This window comes from Spea bombifrons, chromosome 4, assembly GCF_027358695.1.
Source record: "Spea bombifrons isolate aSpeBom1 chromosome 4, aSpeBom1.2.pri, whole genome shotgun sequence".
Classification (NCBI taxonomy): domain Eukaryota; kingdom Metazoa; phylum Chordata; class Amphibia; order Anura; family Pelobatidae; genus Spea; species Spea bombifrons.
In genome coordinates, this window is record NC_071090.1 from 84713812 (window position 1) to 84728379 (window position 14568).

Below are 14568 nucleotides of genomic sequence, written 5' to 3' on the forward strand. Positions count from 1 at the left end.
CCATCGTAAATGTCTGGCTCAGTGTATAGTGATAGTAGTTATCCTGTTCCACTGTAAGTTAGTGGTTAGTATATAGTGATAGGATTTACCACTGTCAATGTCTGCCCCAGTATATAATGATAGAAGTTAGGCTGTATCATCATCAATGTCTGCCTTACTATATAATAGTAGCAGTTATGCTGTACCATCTTCAATAATATCTGTCTCAGTTTATAATGATAGCAGTTATCCTGTACCACTGCCAATGTCTGCCTCAGTATAAAATGATAGCAGTTATGCTGTACCACTGTCAATGTCTGCCTCAGTATATCATAGCAGTTATGCATTATCAGCATCAGTGCCTGGCTCGGTATATAGTGATAGGCGTTATGCTGTACAACTGTCAATATTAGGCTCAGTATATAATGATAGCAGTTATGCCGTACCACTGTCAATGTCTGGCTCAGTATATAATTATAGCAGATATGCTATACCACTGTCAATGTCTGCCTCAGTATATAATGATAGCAGTTATGAGTTATGCAGTTTTAAAGTGTGGGGGTGCCACATACAGGATCCGCACCCGGTGCCAAATACTCTAGGTACACCCCTGGGCTAGGTATGTGCTGAATTCTTGCTTTGTTTTTACATCAGTATTTGGCTGTATGTGATCAGTTCATTTGTGGTTAAAAACCTGTCAGCTGATGGTTTATGAGAGCCAAGTGAAAGTAACTTTCCTCACAAAAAACCTTCACTCAGCAATTTAAACCACAATTGTCTGTGTGTAGTCGAACATCGGCCTGCACTGAGATTGTTTGGGTACACCATGTGTTCTAGTGACAGCTCCAAATGCAGTAAGATTTTAATATATTACTATGTTACTATCATTAGTGAAGAATAATAGTGCTGTTTGGCCATAGACAGGATATAGTTTAAGCCAGGGCTTGACAAATTTGTTGTGAATCTAGGCGCCAGGTAAAAAAGTTAGGAGCCAGGATTTTTTTAAACTAACAGTTGGTCGGGAGGAATCCGATCATCATCAGCCCACTTACTAAACTCACAGCATCTGACCTGGAAGCACCCTGGACTTTCAGGTCAGTGCTGTTTGTTTTGTTTTTTTATTAATTTTTTTCATTTTTTTAACTCTTTCGATGCTGATGTTCCATTGGAGCACAGCATTGACAGATATTTAGTCCCCACAAGTTTGTGGGGACAAATGTTAACCCCTGCAATGCCACGAATGTGTCATACACAATTGTGCATTGCCAGGCAGACCACCAGCAGCAAAGCCCCCAAAACGGGAATTAACCCCTAAATGCCGCGATCGCGGCATTGAAGGGGTTAACGCTGCGCTGTCGCTCCCATGGAGCGATCAGGCAGCTGGGGGGTGTTGGGTGAGGTCCCCAGACTTGTGTGGGGACCCAATCAACGCACAAACCCCTTCCCTGAGGCTGCCTGTGGCAGCTGAAAACACGAGTGCTGCTTTTCCAGCAACCGCATTTTCAGCCTACAGGATCACTCCGTGGGAGGGATCTCAGGCTCGGGGGCGGGCTCAGAGTGGCTGTGCTGTCTGCCCAGTCTGGGCAGACAGCAACAGCGCCCCCGTGTGGTGACTCAGCCTCTTACATCCACAATTTTTTCTGGATGTAAGAGGCTGACAAAACCTAGGCGCCAGGACAAAATTCTCTGTCGCCATGGCGACCTGGCGCCTGGGATTTGTCGAGCCCTGGTTTAAGCAGGGCAGGAGGGATTGTAGCAAAGTAGTCTGTTATGAGAGAAAGACTTTCTCAACAACTGCTCAGTTGAGCATGTAGAGGAGTGGAGACAGTGTGTTTGTGAGTTGAGGCATGGGCATGGATTCAAGTGACAGTGTTGTCAAGGCTAGAGGGGCGCATAGAGATAAGCTGTTAAGGGGAGGTTATTATAGCATTCAACAAGGCTTTTAGGCTGTAAAAAAGTGTTGAAGGACTTGTAAAAAGTGTTGAAGGACTTGTAAAAAGTGTTGAAAAACACTGCAATCGCGTTTTCAGCTGCCACAGGCAGCTTCAGGAAAGGGGGTGGTGTGCTGATTGTGTCCCCACACAAGTGTGGGGACCTGACACAACACCCCCCTGCTGCCTGATCGCTCCATGAGAGCGTCAGTGCAGCGTTAACCCCTTCAATGCATTGAAGGGGTTAATTCCCATTTTGCATGGGGCTCTGCTGCTGGTGCAACAGCACAAACGAGTCCTGTAGGACTGATCAAAGAGACTCCTCCCCTGCAATCTCCAGTCTATGGGAGATTGTGTCCCAGCTGCCAGGGAGACAGGGTTCTTTGGTCTCCGCATGATTGTGGAGACCAGCCTCCACCCCTCCCTTTCTCAATTAACCCCTACCCCCCTCTTGCTCAATTAACCCATTCAATGCTGCGATTGTGTATGACCCCCATCACAGCATTGCAGGGGTTAATATTAGTCCCCACAAGCTTGTGGGGACTAAATATCAGTCAATGCTGTGCTTCAATGGAGCATCAGCATTGAAAGAGTTAAAAAAAATGTAACAAAATGTAAATAAATAATGAAAAAATAATTATAAAGTAAATAAATAAATAAAAATAACAGCACTGACCTGAAAGTCCAGGGTGCTTCCAGGTCAAATGCTGGGCTGGGCTGATGATGATCAGATCACTCCTGGCCAATAGGAGTGATCGGATCATTATGGCAGCCCCTGGATGACCCTGCCCTACAAAGAGAGAAGGGTCATCTAGGGTAATTATGAAAAAACACAAATTATTAATAAAAAATATTAATGTAGGTGACATTTTAAGTCGCTGATTATTGATCGGTCTCCCTGATTGATGTTAGCGGCCTAAACCTGTCACTTACAAGTAATCTGATAAAAAAAAAATATTTTAAAAAGTTTAAAAATTGAAATGCGCATGTTCCAGTTTTGCCCTCATAGCTTCCTTAAAAAATGCATGAACCATGCATGTGAGGACTTGTTGGAACCAGGGGATGTTGGTGAACAAAATGTGATGTTTTCTTCCACTGTTGCACATATGCTGTGCAAGAAATAAATTGCAACATTGAAATGTATGCGTTAAAAATGCAATAAAATACATTTTACGTGAAATTTTGGCAGACATCAATGAAGAAATGGCTGCCTGAAAGCTGTCAAAATTACCCTAGTTGAACACCCTGACTTGTCTGCTGTTCATAAATATATACTTTTATGGGGTAATTTACAGTGGGGGGCTTCCAAAATGTCCCAAATGGGATGTGGGCCCAGTAAACCAATTTCTGAAACTTCCAAATTTGAAATAAAAATGCGCATGTTCCAGTTTTGCCCTCATAGCTTCCTCAAAAAATGCATGAACCATGCATGTGAGGCCTTGTTGGAACCGGGGGATGTTGGTGAACACAATTTGGTGTTTTTTTTCTGCAGTTGCACATATTCTATACAGAAAAGTGTCAAAATGACCCTAGTTGTACACCTTGATTTATCTACTGTTCATAAACATATAATTTTGGGGGGATAATCAGTATCTGTGAGAACTATTGCAGTTATTAGACTACCATGCCAAATTTGAAAAAAAAATAAATTTTAAAAACGTGATGCATGCCTTGCAATATTTGCCCTATACTGGTCAAAATAGATGAAAATCCTGGACTTGTTGGGTAGTTTCCAAATCAGGACAAGTTAATGAATATATTTTGGCTACATTTTTCCCCATTGGTTCAATGTGTGTACAATTTGTATGTATTGTAATGTGAAAATACATGTGTTTTTTTCATTTGTTCCCCACTTTTTCCAGTTTATTTCAAACAAAACAATGTACTACCCAGCTTAATATGGTTTCAAATGAAAGCCCTACTTGTGCTGAAAAAAACAATATATGATTTGTGTGGGTGCACTAATTGATAAGAGAGAAATTACAGTTGAAGAAAGACATAGCAAAAACACAAAAATGGCTCCGGTCCTTTAGCAATACCTTAGTATCAAAATCCAGGTCCTGAAGGGGTTAATATGGATCTCTGGAAGAAACAGTTGTTTTGTTTGTATTAAATGTTTCTGCTTATCATTTGAATTACTCCTGTGGATCATATTTGTCAAGGAAGAAATTGTGTACACCATGTTAATGAAAGAAACAAAACTCATGCGCAATGGGATGTTTCCCCTAAATGCTCTCTATTTAGAATTTAATTTATTTAGATTTTTAATTGAAAAATAGCTATCTATATGTACAGAGAAACATTTTTTTTGTCATATGTAGCATTCTTATATTTTGTAATTCATTCTTCCATATAGATAATAAAATAAAACTATAACTTAATTAATTATCAAGGAACTAAGGTTACATTTAATTTAATTACATAGTATTTATAGAAATAAATGCAGGCTCACATTGCTGACTGAATTATTTTCTTTTTTGTAGAAGTTAGTGGATTTGTATTTAATTCTGGTGCCGTTTTAAGTTTTAACCAGTAGGTGTCAATGTACTGATAGAAATAGTGTTAAAAGGCATAAAAGGTGATACAAGTTCATTTTCTATTTTCACGTCTTTCTCTTTGTTTGCAAATACACTGTACACATATTAAGCATCCATATAATAGCGGCTAGAAGATCTTTTTTTTTTTTTAAATAATGCATTTGCTGGACCATAGGAGAGTTATTGGGGACGATTGTTAAGTGACCTGTATCTGTATGTCAATTGCTTGTCATTTTGTACTTGTCGTTAACTGTAAACATTTTTACCTTGTACAGCGCTGCTGAATCTGTTGGCGCTTTATAAATAAAGTATAATAATAATACTTTCCAGGAATACCAGTGCTTTTTATAGTTGGTTGTATTCATATTTATTTTAATAACATGGTACTCTAGAAAAGATACCAAAACCACATGTACCATAATTATCTATTGACTGTACAAGGTCTCTCATTCTGCCCTCATAGTACAAGTGAAAGGATAAATAAAGGGACTGTGTGAATGTAGTCATCCCCTGTAAGCACAAGAACATACTTCTGAGTATATGTGATGGGGCATTAGCTCATTTTAAGTGCAATGGCCCCGATTACAAGAAACCCCAGGGTTATCACTGGTTGGAAATTAGATTCATTCATGCCAACCTGCAAGTAAAGGACATGTAGGACAAGTGGTGTACTCTTCTGACCTTTTACAGTACAGTATGGGCATATGGCCAAGTAAAAAAACAGCAGAAAACCCTTGTCAGACAACGTGCTCAGTGTGAACTGGTCAGTCCTGTACAAAACACATTTATAAAAACAAAGCATAAAAAGACCATAAATGTTTCACAGAAAGCTTTTATTCTAGACACCTTGGTGTCTGGTGGAAAAAGTTTCAGGTAATGGACCCAAATGCCCAGTAGTGAGACAATAGTACACAGTTAATGAAGGCAAGTTAATATTTCTCCGTTGTGCAAAATTGGATGCCACGGGCCCAAATCAGAGACCAGATCAGATGCATCAAACATAATGTAGCAGTTCTTGAGCACATTGAGCTGTGCAGGCTGTGGCTTTAGTACAGAGCTGGGCGGCATCTGCTTTTCTGATACTTTATCAGTGTTGGTCTAGCAATTATTCTTATTCATTTAAAATGACGTGAGGGATATATTATACTAGCTACAGATATTATATGGAACTTTGGGTTTTGGCAGTTTGCTACCAATCCCTTGATGTTAGTGTTATTTAAATACATGTATATAAACTTCATATAGCATGTGCTTTTTATAGTGTAATAACTTTAGTGATAGTTGGTTTGAAATTCCAAAACTTTATTATTTAAATATCTATCACTCGCATTCTACCCTCACTAAGTTTTGTCACACTTAACATCCTTTCTGAACTTCAAGACACATTATCTTCCTTGTTCCTCCAATCAGGGGAGGAGGTGTGCCTCAAAGTGCTGCCATTTTGGGGAAGTTAATCGGGAGGCCATAATAATAAAGACAGATTTGCTGAGAAAGAGAAGCAATTCTGAACCTCTCTCTGCAAATCTATCTGCATTATTCTGGCCTCTCTGTGTACTTCCGTAAAAGGGTGGAGCCACAGGGGCAGCCTCCACCCCCTTCCATCGAGGGAAAGTATGTGCCCGGAGGCTGCTCCCTTTTGTGAAAATTCACCTGGAGGGCATATTCATAGAGAAACAAACAAAAGGACACGTGGAGCAGCAGATGAAGAAAGAAGACAGAAGTTGGAGCAAGAGAAGTCACAGAGCTGCACGGCAAGGAGACAGGGACACGGAAGTGGTCGGTGGAGAACCAACAAGAGAAATCTCCCAACTTACTTTTAACTTACCAGCAACCTCTTTCCATTTCCATACTGCATATTCCGTGTGTGTGTGTGGGGGGGGTGATGCTGTATGCTTGTCAGTTTGGGACCTGAAACACTGAGTAGGACAGGGACCAACTATAGTGCAGAAGTGTCATTGGACCCCACCAAGCGTGACTGTGAGCTGCTAACTCCCAATGTAAATGAATGCTTAACTCAGGACTAAATATAGTCCAAAGAAAAATATAATAAATCATAAAGGTATGAGTTAAATGTGGTTAAAAAGTTTAACTATAAAAACATTTGGAAACTGCATTTTCAATGTAAAACATGATTTTTGCAAATAACCTGCTCCACTTTTTATAATCTTTATTAAAAAGTAATGGCCAGAAAAAAACAAGCAATAGAGACCCCATATCCATAAAAATGGATTTGTAGTTAGTTGAGAACATTCTACTGATGTCCAAATATATTTACAAAAATAGGGCATCTCATCTTACCCTTTTCTTTTTAACTGTAAACAAATGTAACCTGCTGGGCTATTAAACTTACTAATGGAATATTAAAGATTGCTTTATTCAACAGTAAAAATGTTTCCTTTTAGGTTAACTCAATTGGCAACAATGAAATGTATTATTATGAAATATTATATTGTACACACAGGGGTGATTTTACGGTGAATGGAAGTGACATGGCCTTAATAACTGGGTATAAAGCTAAATACAAAGTATAGTGGTCGACATTGATCCTTCATAATGGCCATAAACCTCTCATGCCTGAATTTTGTGGTGTGATAATGGTATAATTTCAAGGCATCTTGATTTATGCTTCATTAGATTTTAGGCATTATGGGGACATTTATAGAAAGTCCACTGCAGAAGACCTTTACATGGGCTCATACCATCTATCTGCTGGACACTGTAATTACATTGTGCCTCTTTTCTATATAATTTATCTGCTATCCTCTCATTTACACGGAAGCACACAAAAGTGACACTGTGTAAGATTTAAGGAATGCGTTTAGGGTGACAGAACAAGGCTACAAAAAGAATCAGGACATTTCAATGTCAATGATATGAGATGAAGTTAAGTCAGGAAGTAACTGATCCAGGAATCTGGGAATTTGTGTATTAAATGCAGAGCTCAATCTATTCTTATTTGGAATTTTAACAAATGATGTCACATTACTGGTCAGCATGCACTGCAAGAGAATGTCGAAATATATATTAAAAGAGCATTGTTTAAAAAGAAGATGCCATCATTTTCCTATTGCAAATGTATTTATGCCACATATTTACAAACTTGCTGATTTAGAAGTATACGTCATTTATATCAGCCTGTATTAGCTGGTATGTCTCTGACTATAGGGACAATGTATTTATGTACAATGCGTTTATACCCTTGAATTTAAAGTTAGGACTGGCTTAGTAACCCTCTCTTTCCTCATATCTACCAGTATTATCAAATGCTGTGTGATTTACATCTTTATCGCAGATTTTTTCTGAATTTCTCACAGATGCACTATTTTATATTAAACAAATTTTTTTGCCAATACATTAAATGATTCCAAAATATTTTAAATATATTTAAACAATCCCCAGACAGTAATGTTAATGTAATGTAATGTTAAAGTGGCTTTCAGAATAACAAATAACGCTTATTTTCTTTACTCTCTGTTTATGTTTCAAATTTGATTTGAATGCTTTTATGTATTTTCTGTGAGGTTGTGTTTCATAGATGTCTGAGTTATTTTCTGCATGAGCTCAGCACTTTTACTCAGCTCAAAAACAAGAATATTTGAGTTATATTAAAGGGAAACTACATTAATTAATTTAACCTGATTCTAAAATGCGTTGTTATCAATACTCAAGGAATGGTTGTTAATGCATATTAAAATAAAACGGTAAATATGTTAAGAAATGTAAAATATAGTTTAAGTGTATTAATAAGTGTTTTAATATACATGTAAATAGTATATATATATATATATATATATATATATATATATATATATAAGCTAAATGTATATTCAGAAAACATTAAATTAGAAAATCATATATATTTATGATGGCCAAAGAATCGTGATATTTTCCATGCCTATCCAAGAACTTTCTTGCATCTTCAAAATCAAATATGTTATCTCTCACTGCTGTACAATTTAGCAACTGTAAGAAACAATTCATTTTCAGCTGCAATAGTCTTATTTAACTTTTATGGACACTAAACCAGTAAAGAACCTTCAAAAATGCCTGGGCCAATTGTGTTTCACTTATCAAATCCCCAAAGGTAAATATTCAAGATGTATAATGTACTGATTGCCTTGTAGACTATAGCTCCTCCAATGGACAGAGTGTTTTTGCCCATATTGAACTCCTTCAGAAAAGATGTAAAGTTGGATGATAAAAAGGTTTACAGCCCTAATCTGCACCAACTATAAGTTTCTATTCCTTATCCACTCATCAGTTATTATACCTCTGCCCAAGTAGCAATAGCTACTTGGCTACATGGCAACTTTAACGGAGTAAGAGTAAGAGTAATACCAAATAATATTCTGTGACCAAGGCATTACTATTTATCCACATTTACTCTCTGTCCTGCTTACAGAGATGGATTTTTGATGAATTTTGCATTTTTTCCCTTTTGCGCTTTGAGGTTCACTGACTGTAATCCTGCAGTCACACTGACGATTGCCCCACCCCTTTCCTTATAGCGTCCACACTGGTCAGCAACTCATCTAAAAGTAAGTATAAAATTAATATTTGGGCTGCTGAACCTTAGGGGAGGTGGGGGTTCATTTAGGGGCAGTTATGGTTGATGGGGTGTTTAGGGTTAATTTAGGGGCAGTTATGGTTGATGGGGTGTTTAGGGTTAAGTTAGGGGCAGTTATGGTTAATGGGGTGTTTAGGGTTAATTTAGGGGCAGTTATGGCTGATGGGGTCTTTAGGATTAATTTAGGGGCCATTATGGTTGATGAGGTGTTTAGGGTTCATTTAGGGGCAGTTATGGTTGATGAGGTGTTTAGGGTTAATTTAGGGGCAGTTATGGTTGATGGGGTCTTTAGGGTTAATTTAGGGTCAGTTATGGTTGATGGTCTTTAGGGTTAATTTAGAGGCAGTTATGGTTGATGGGGTGTTTAGGGTTAATTTAGGGGCAGTTATGGTTGATGGAGTGTTTAGGGTTAATTTAGGGGCAGTTACAGTTGATTGGGTCTTTAGGGTTAATCTAGGGAAATGTATTTTAACCTGTACATTACGTCGTAAATGTACATGTCATTTTTAAAATGTATATATTGTGAACCCCCATTGGAATTACCCACCAGCCGCCACTAGTTGGTCGTTATCAAACAGCTGGGTAACCCTGACACAGGGAAGGAAAGGGCTGATTGTTATTAAACAGCTGACAGTATAAAAACCTCCCAGCGGATATAGTTTATCGTAATCTTTCATACTATTGTAACCCAGTGCAGCAAATCTGTCTGATCACTCTGCAGCTGGGTCATCATGGACACTGAAGTTTTTCCCCAGCACAGTCCAGGACTGGTTTCCAGGAGCTGTCAGTCTCCTGTGTGATTGATATGATGCTCAGGCTGCAAGAGGAGATGCCCCCCCCAAAAGCTTTGGCAACAGCAAGGGTAGGGGAGAACTAAGCAGGGAATAAAGAGGGCAAAAGTAGGATCTAGCTCTCCTTGCTAGCAGGCCACTGTAATCAAGGTATCACTCACTGTACCTGGCAACTACATAGTATCATGAATGAGTATAAGGCAGCTGGAATTACCCATTGAGATCTTGGGCCTGCAGAGAGTGCCAGATTCCAAAGTCCAGATTCCACAGCATCAGAGAAGTAAGAACAGAGCTGCAGAGAGACATCTGTGAGGGAAGACAGCTTTAGTCCCAGCATGGAGAATAAAGAAGCAGAATTGCCTGAAATACTTAAGAGTTATACCTCATTAAACTATTCACTACCTGCAACAGTGCACCAACAAATGGACACAGGGAGTAACTGGACGGTGTGGCATTTTGGAGAGAGAATTGGGTGAGCCTACAAGCAGTTAGAAAGAAGCTTCCAGGAAGGTATAAGGGGAGAGATAGAGGGAAGAAGGAGTGGGAGAGAGGGTAAAGGAGTCAGGGAAGTAGTGGTTAGTAGGAAGTAGGGGTTAGTATGTGTGGATATTAGAGTGGGTGAGTATCTGTAAGTGTGTGTATGTTGTTATGTGTGTTAGAGTGTGTGTGTTAGTATGAGTCAGTAATCGTGTAATTGTGCTTTAGCATGAGTGTGTATTTAAAAGTCTTTGTTATAGGAAGTGTAGCATGAGCGTGTTAGAATGAGTGTGTGTGTATATAAATATGTGTGCCATACGGGGGCCATTTGGCTTTACCTGCCCCCAGGCCTCCTTTGGTGGATGGATTCCCCAATTCTAGCTAGAAAAGAAATGCCCCAATCTCCCTCACTGTTAGTGGATGCTCGGAAGCCACTAGAGTGCCAAGAAATAGCTCAGTTTGCGGACAATCTGGCACTCAATGTGATATACATATTATTTCCCAAATGGAAGTCTGGTTTTAACAAAGGGCAACTATTATATGAATATGTTCTAAGTATAGGTCGAGAGTCACGTATCCGAAAATCCCTTACCCAAAATGATCTGAAATCCAAATTGTTTTTCAGATAAAGTTCAAATAAGGCATACTCACAGCTGTGGGGGGAAGGAAAGAGGTATCTGACCTCTCTGCAGTCAGTAGACTTTTTCCCTGGACTATAAGTGTTCTGAGGGAGCCTGAATAATGGAGCAGAAGAGATTCGGGACTACAAGTGAAAGCCTGAACAACGGAGCAGACACAGACAAGAAGGCAGATCTGTAACCCCAAATTTCCTAGTCTCAAGCATTTCAGATAAGGGATAATCAGCCTGTATATGCATTAAGTTTATATTGTCTATGGCTAACAGGAGAACCAGTATGTCAATGCCAATACCTTGGGATACTATGGTTTATTTTTGTCAATGAAATGAAGTGCTTCTTCAGTCTGGAAAAAGTAAAAGTTTACAAGCATCCGTGCATACTGGACATCTACATTTTGGCTACTTCTACCTTATAATGTAGTATATATTGCCAGTTTTGTCCAAAGCTTAATTGTGTCTGCCATTAAAAATTAAACTATGCTAGTTTGACCAGGGCCCTCCTCACCTTTTGTTTCTATAAATCTAAATTGGTATGTCATGTTTGCACAAAATACACTGTTGAATATGATGGCACTACATCAATCAATAAAAATAACTACATATGTCTTAATGATATTTTATATTAAATTAATTGTATTATCCTACAGCTCGGCTTTCAACACTACACTTGAAGAGGTTTTTAGATGTTGCAGATACAGTATTTACATGTGTCCCACCATAACTGTCTGCTGATGACAATTGACATCACAATCTTGTAAATGGAGCCAGTTTGTGTGGTTTTTTAGCCGTAAGCAACTAGCAGAATATCCAATATAATAATAGCAGGGATAGTATAATGTCTTTTCCAGCAAGCTTCAGTGTGTCTGGGAATGATGGAACTTGCAGTCCATCTGGTGGCACCACCACAATACTTTGAAGCTTTTAGACTGCATTTCATTATTTTCCCACTTATAAAATAAAAAAATAGAGATCCAAATTGTAACTCACAAATATTTCCGTAGTGCAACAAATGTATAGATTGGATTAATTTGAACATTCTTTGTTAAGAATAATTTTTATGGCCACAAAAGGACTTTAAACCAGACATGAATAGTGTAAATAAACTAATAGTGCGGAATTCACTCAGTGGTTGCATTGGTTTAAGAATTACTGTCAGTGACGAATTCATCACACTTTGAGCCACTTGTTTTTATTGACCTGCTTTTAAAAGGACACCTGAATCTTCCTACCACTTGCGACTAGTAATAAACTTATGGTATGTCACACACATCTAATAATTCAATAACTGATTTGTGAAAGTGCCGAAGAAGTGGGCTTAGCAAAATAAATGAAATAACATTAATAGGTGCTCTATCAGCTCAGTTCACATTTTAGTGTTTGCTCTATTGGACGGCTCAGCGTGGCTCATTCATGAAAATGTCCACAACTCTTCCAATTGCATCTAGAACATTTGTGCTCGAAAATTTGAAGAAGTAGTCATAATGAAGATTTATTCTTTTGATTTTTGAATTACATGAAAAATGGTATGGTAAATACTTTGTTTCAATTTTGGAGGTTTTTTAGTGTGGCTAAAATTTGTGACTACTTCTTCAAATTTTCGAGCACAAATGTTCTAGATGCAATTGGAAGAGTTGTCAACTCTCACCTCTCCTTTTCCTTAAGCCAAGATCACTTAATGGACTGAGAGTGAGCTCCTGTTCTTGGGTCGACATCATTTTCCTGATGATTGAGAGTGAATTGACAGAAACCTCTTGCATTTAATTGCTGTTTGCCGGCAATTCATCATAGTGTTTCTATGTAAACGTAGCAGCAGTCTAATCCCTGTGTTTAGCTCAAATACCCAAGGTTTATCAATTTGTGGTAAATATAAAACAGTAAAATCAGTAGGTTGTTCTCACTAATAATGTTCCCTTTCATTAAATATATGTTAAGTTGACACAAAAAAAACATGAACCCAAAACATTACATATAACTCTGTGTGTGTCTGTCGAAAGCTAGATAGATAGATAGATAGATAGATAGATAGATAGATAGATAGATAGATAGATAGATAGATAGATAGATAGATAGATAGATAGATAGATAGATAGAGAATTACTGTTTCTGGGAGTCACAGACATTCATGTGAACTTTGCTCTCAAACATATAGTATGTCCCTTGAAGGTCGATATATATACTCCTCGCATACTGGAAATCTCCCAAACCCAGATAGCCACTTAACTTGATTTTCTCAAGCCCTGCTGGAACCATTCTATATTACCGTATTATGAGGGGTTATTATGTTTAGCGTGACTGCTAGACACAGTATGACTCCATACAACAGTCACTGGTAAATATTACTTTTTAAATACTACTAATGCATCAGAAACAAATTAACCGTTATACTAAAATGCTTCATCTGTTGGATACACAGGCTTACTGTCTGCCAGATGTCTGCAACTTGTTATGTAGGAGAGGAAGCCTTGGATAATAAATAAGATGGTTTTTTTTTCCAATTGTAATTAAAATAATAATTCAAGACATTCTTTTTTTTTCTCTTTCTTTTTTGGGCTTTGACAGTTTGACACTATTTAACCCCTTAATGACAAAGTCCGTATATGTAAAATGCATTTTTTTCAATGGGTTTAGGAACCGCCCATTGTCCTTAAGGGGTTAAAGTACACCGAAGTTAAAATGCATTGAAGGAGGCTTTTAAGTTTGATTCTTGTTTAATCCGGGGGGTTTACTGTAACTGGTGAGCTGCAATCTGGTTTTCAATGTGGAAACAGACCCACAGCTGAATTCAAGCATAAGGCAAAATAGGCTTGGTATCTTAAAAAAGGTAGCAGGGGTACAGAAACATTGGGGGATCTCAGGCAGGATCTCCCTTTTTGCCTTATAACTTTGTGATGACTTTGCAATTGGAATATGTTTTAATACATTTGGGAATTATTATAGTTTAGAGCAGTTTGACTAATATGCTATATTGAGTATACATGTATTGAGAAACTTGTTCTAAGTTGTGCACCTAATCTGGAATCACTTGATATTTATTTGTGTAGGTTTTCTTTGTGTGATGCCCTCCTACCTGACTCCTATAAATAGACCATTTTGTAGAGATGCCACAAGTTGTGGGTGGGTGTGGAAAATTTTCCAACCTACCTATATATTTTAAAATCTCATTTCTTTTAAGCAAGGCCCATCACCCTCCCCAAATAATGCTTTAATTGCACAATTTCTATAATTATTTGGGTGGTGTTGAAATGTATGTTTAGGGATACAAGATACACCATATGGACAAAAGTGTCTGGACGCCTGATCATTATACCAACAGGGACTTTGATGACACCTACTTACACCTACAAGAAAAGTATAGCCCGGCCAAGCCTAGAATCCCTACTATATAGAGTGTCAGGGCTCTGTAGTACAGAATTCAGGAAACTACCATGACTATTCCCTTGAACATTTATGACAAAAAGTATTGCCTAGAGAGGTTAACTCTATTGACCATTTTATGAAGGTTGCTGTTAATTAAATGTTCTTTTCAACTGCTTGATTAGCATGGAGTTCCATTAACCTTTGACCTTGCCAGACTTACGGAAGCAAGCAAATGACAAAACCTCACCAAATCCATCCTTTCTGTTAATCAGGGTTTTCCCGAAAGCTATGT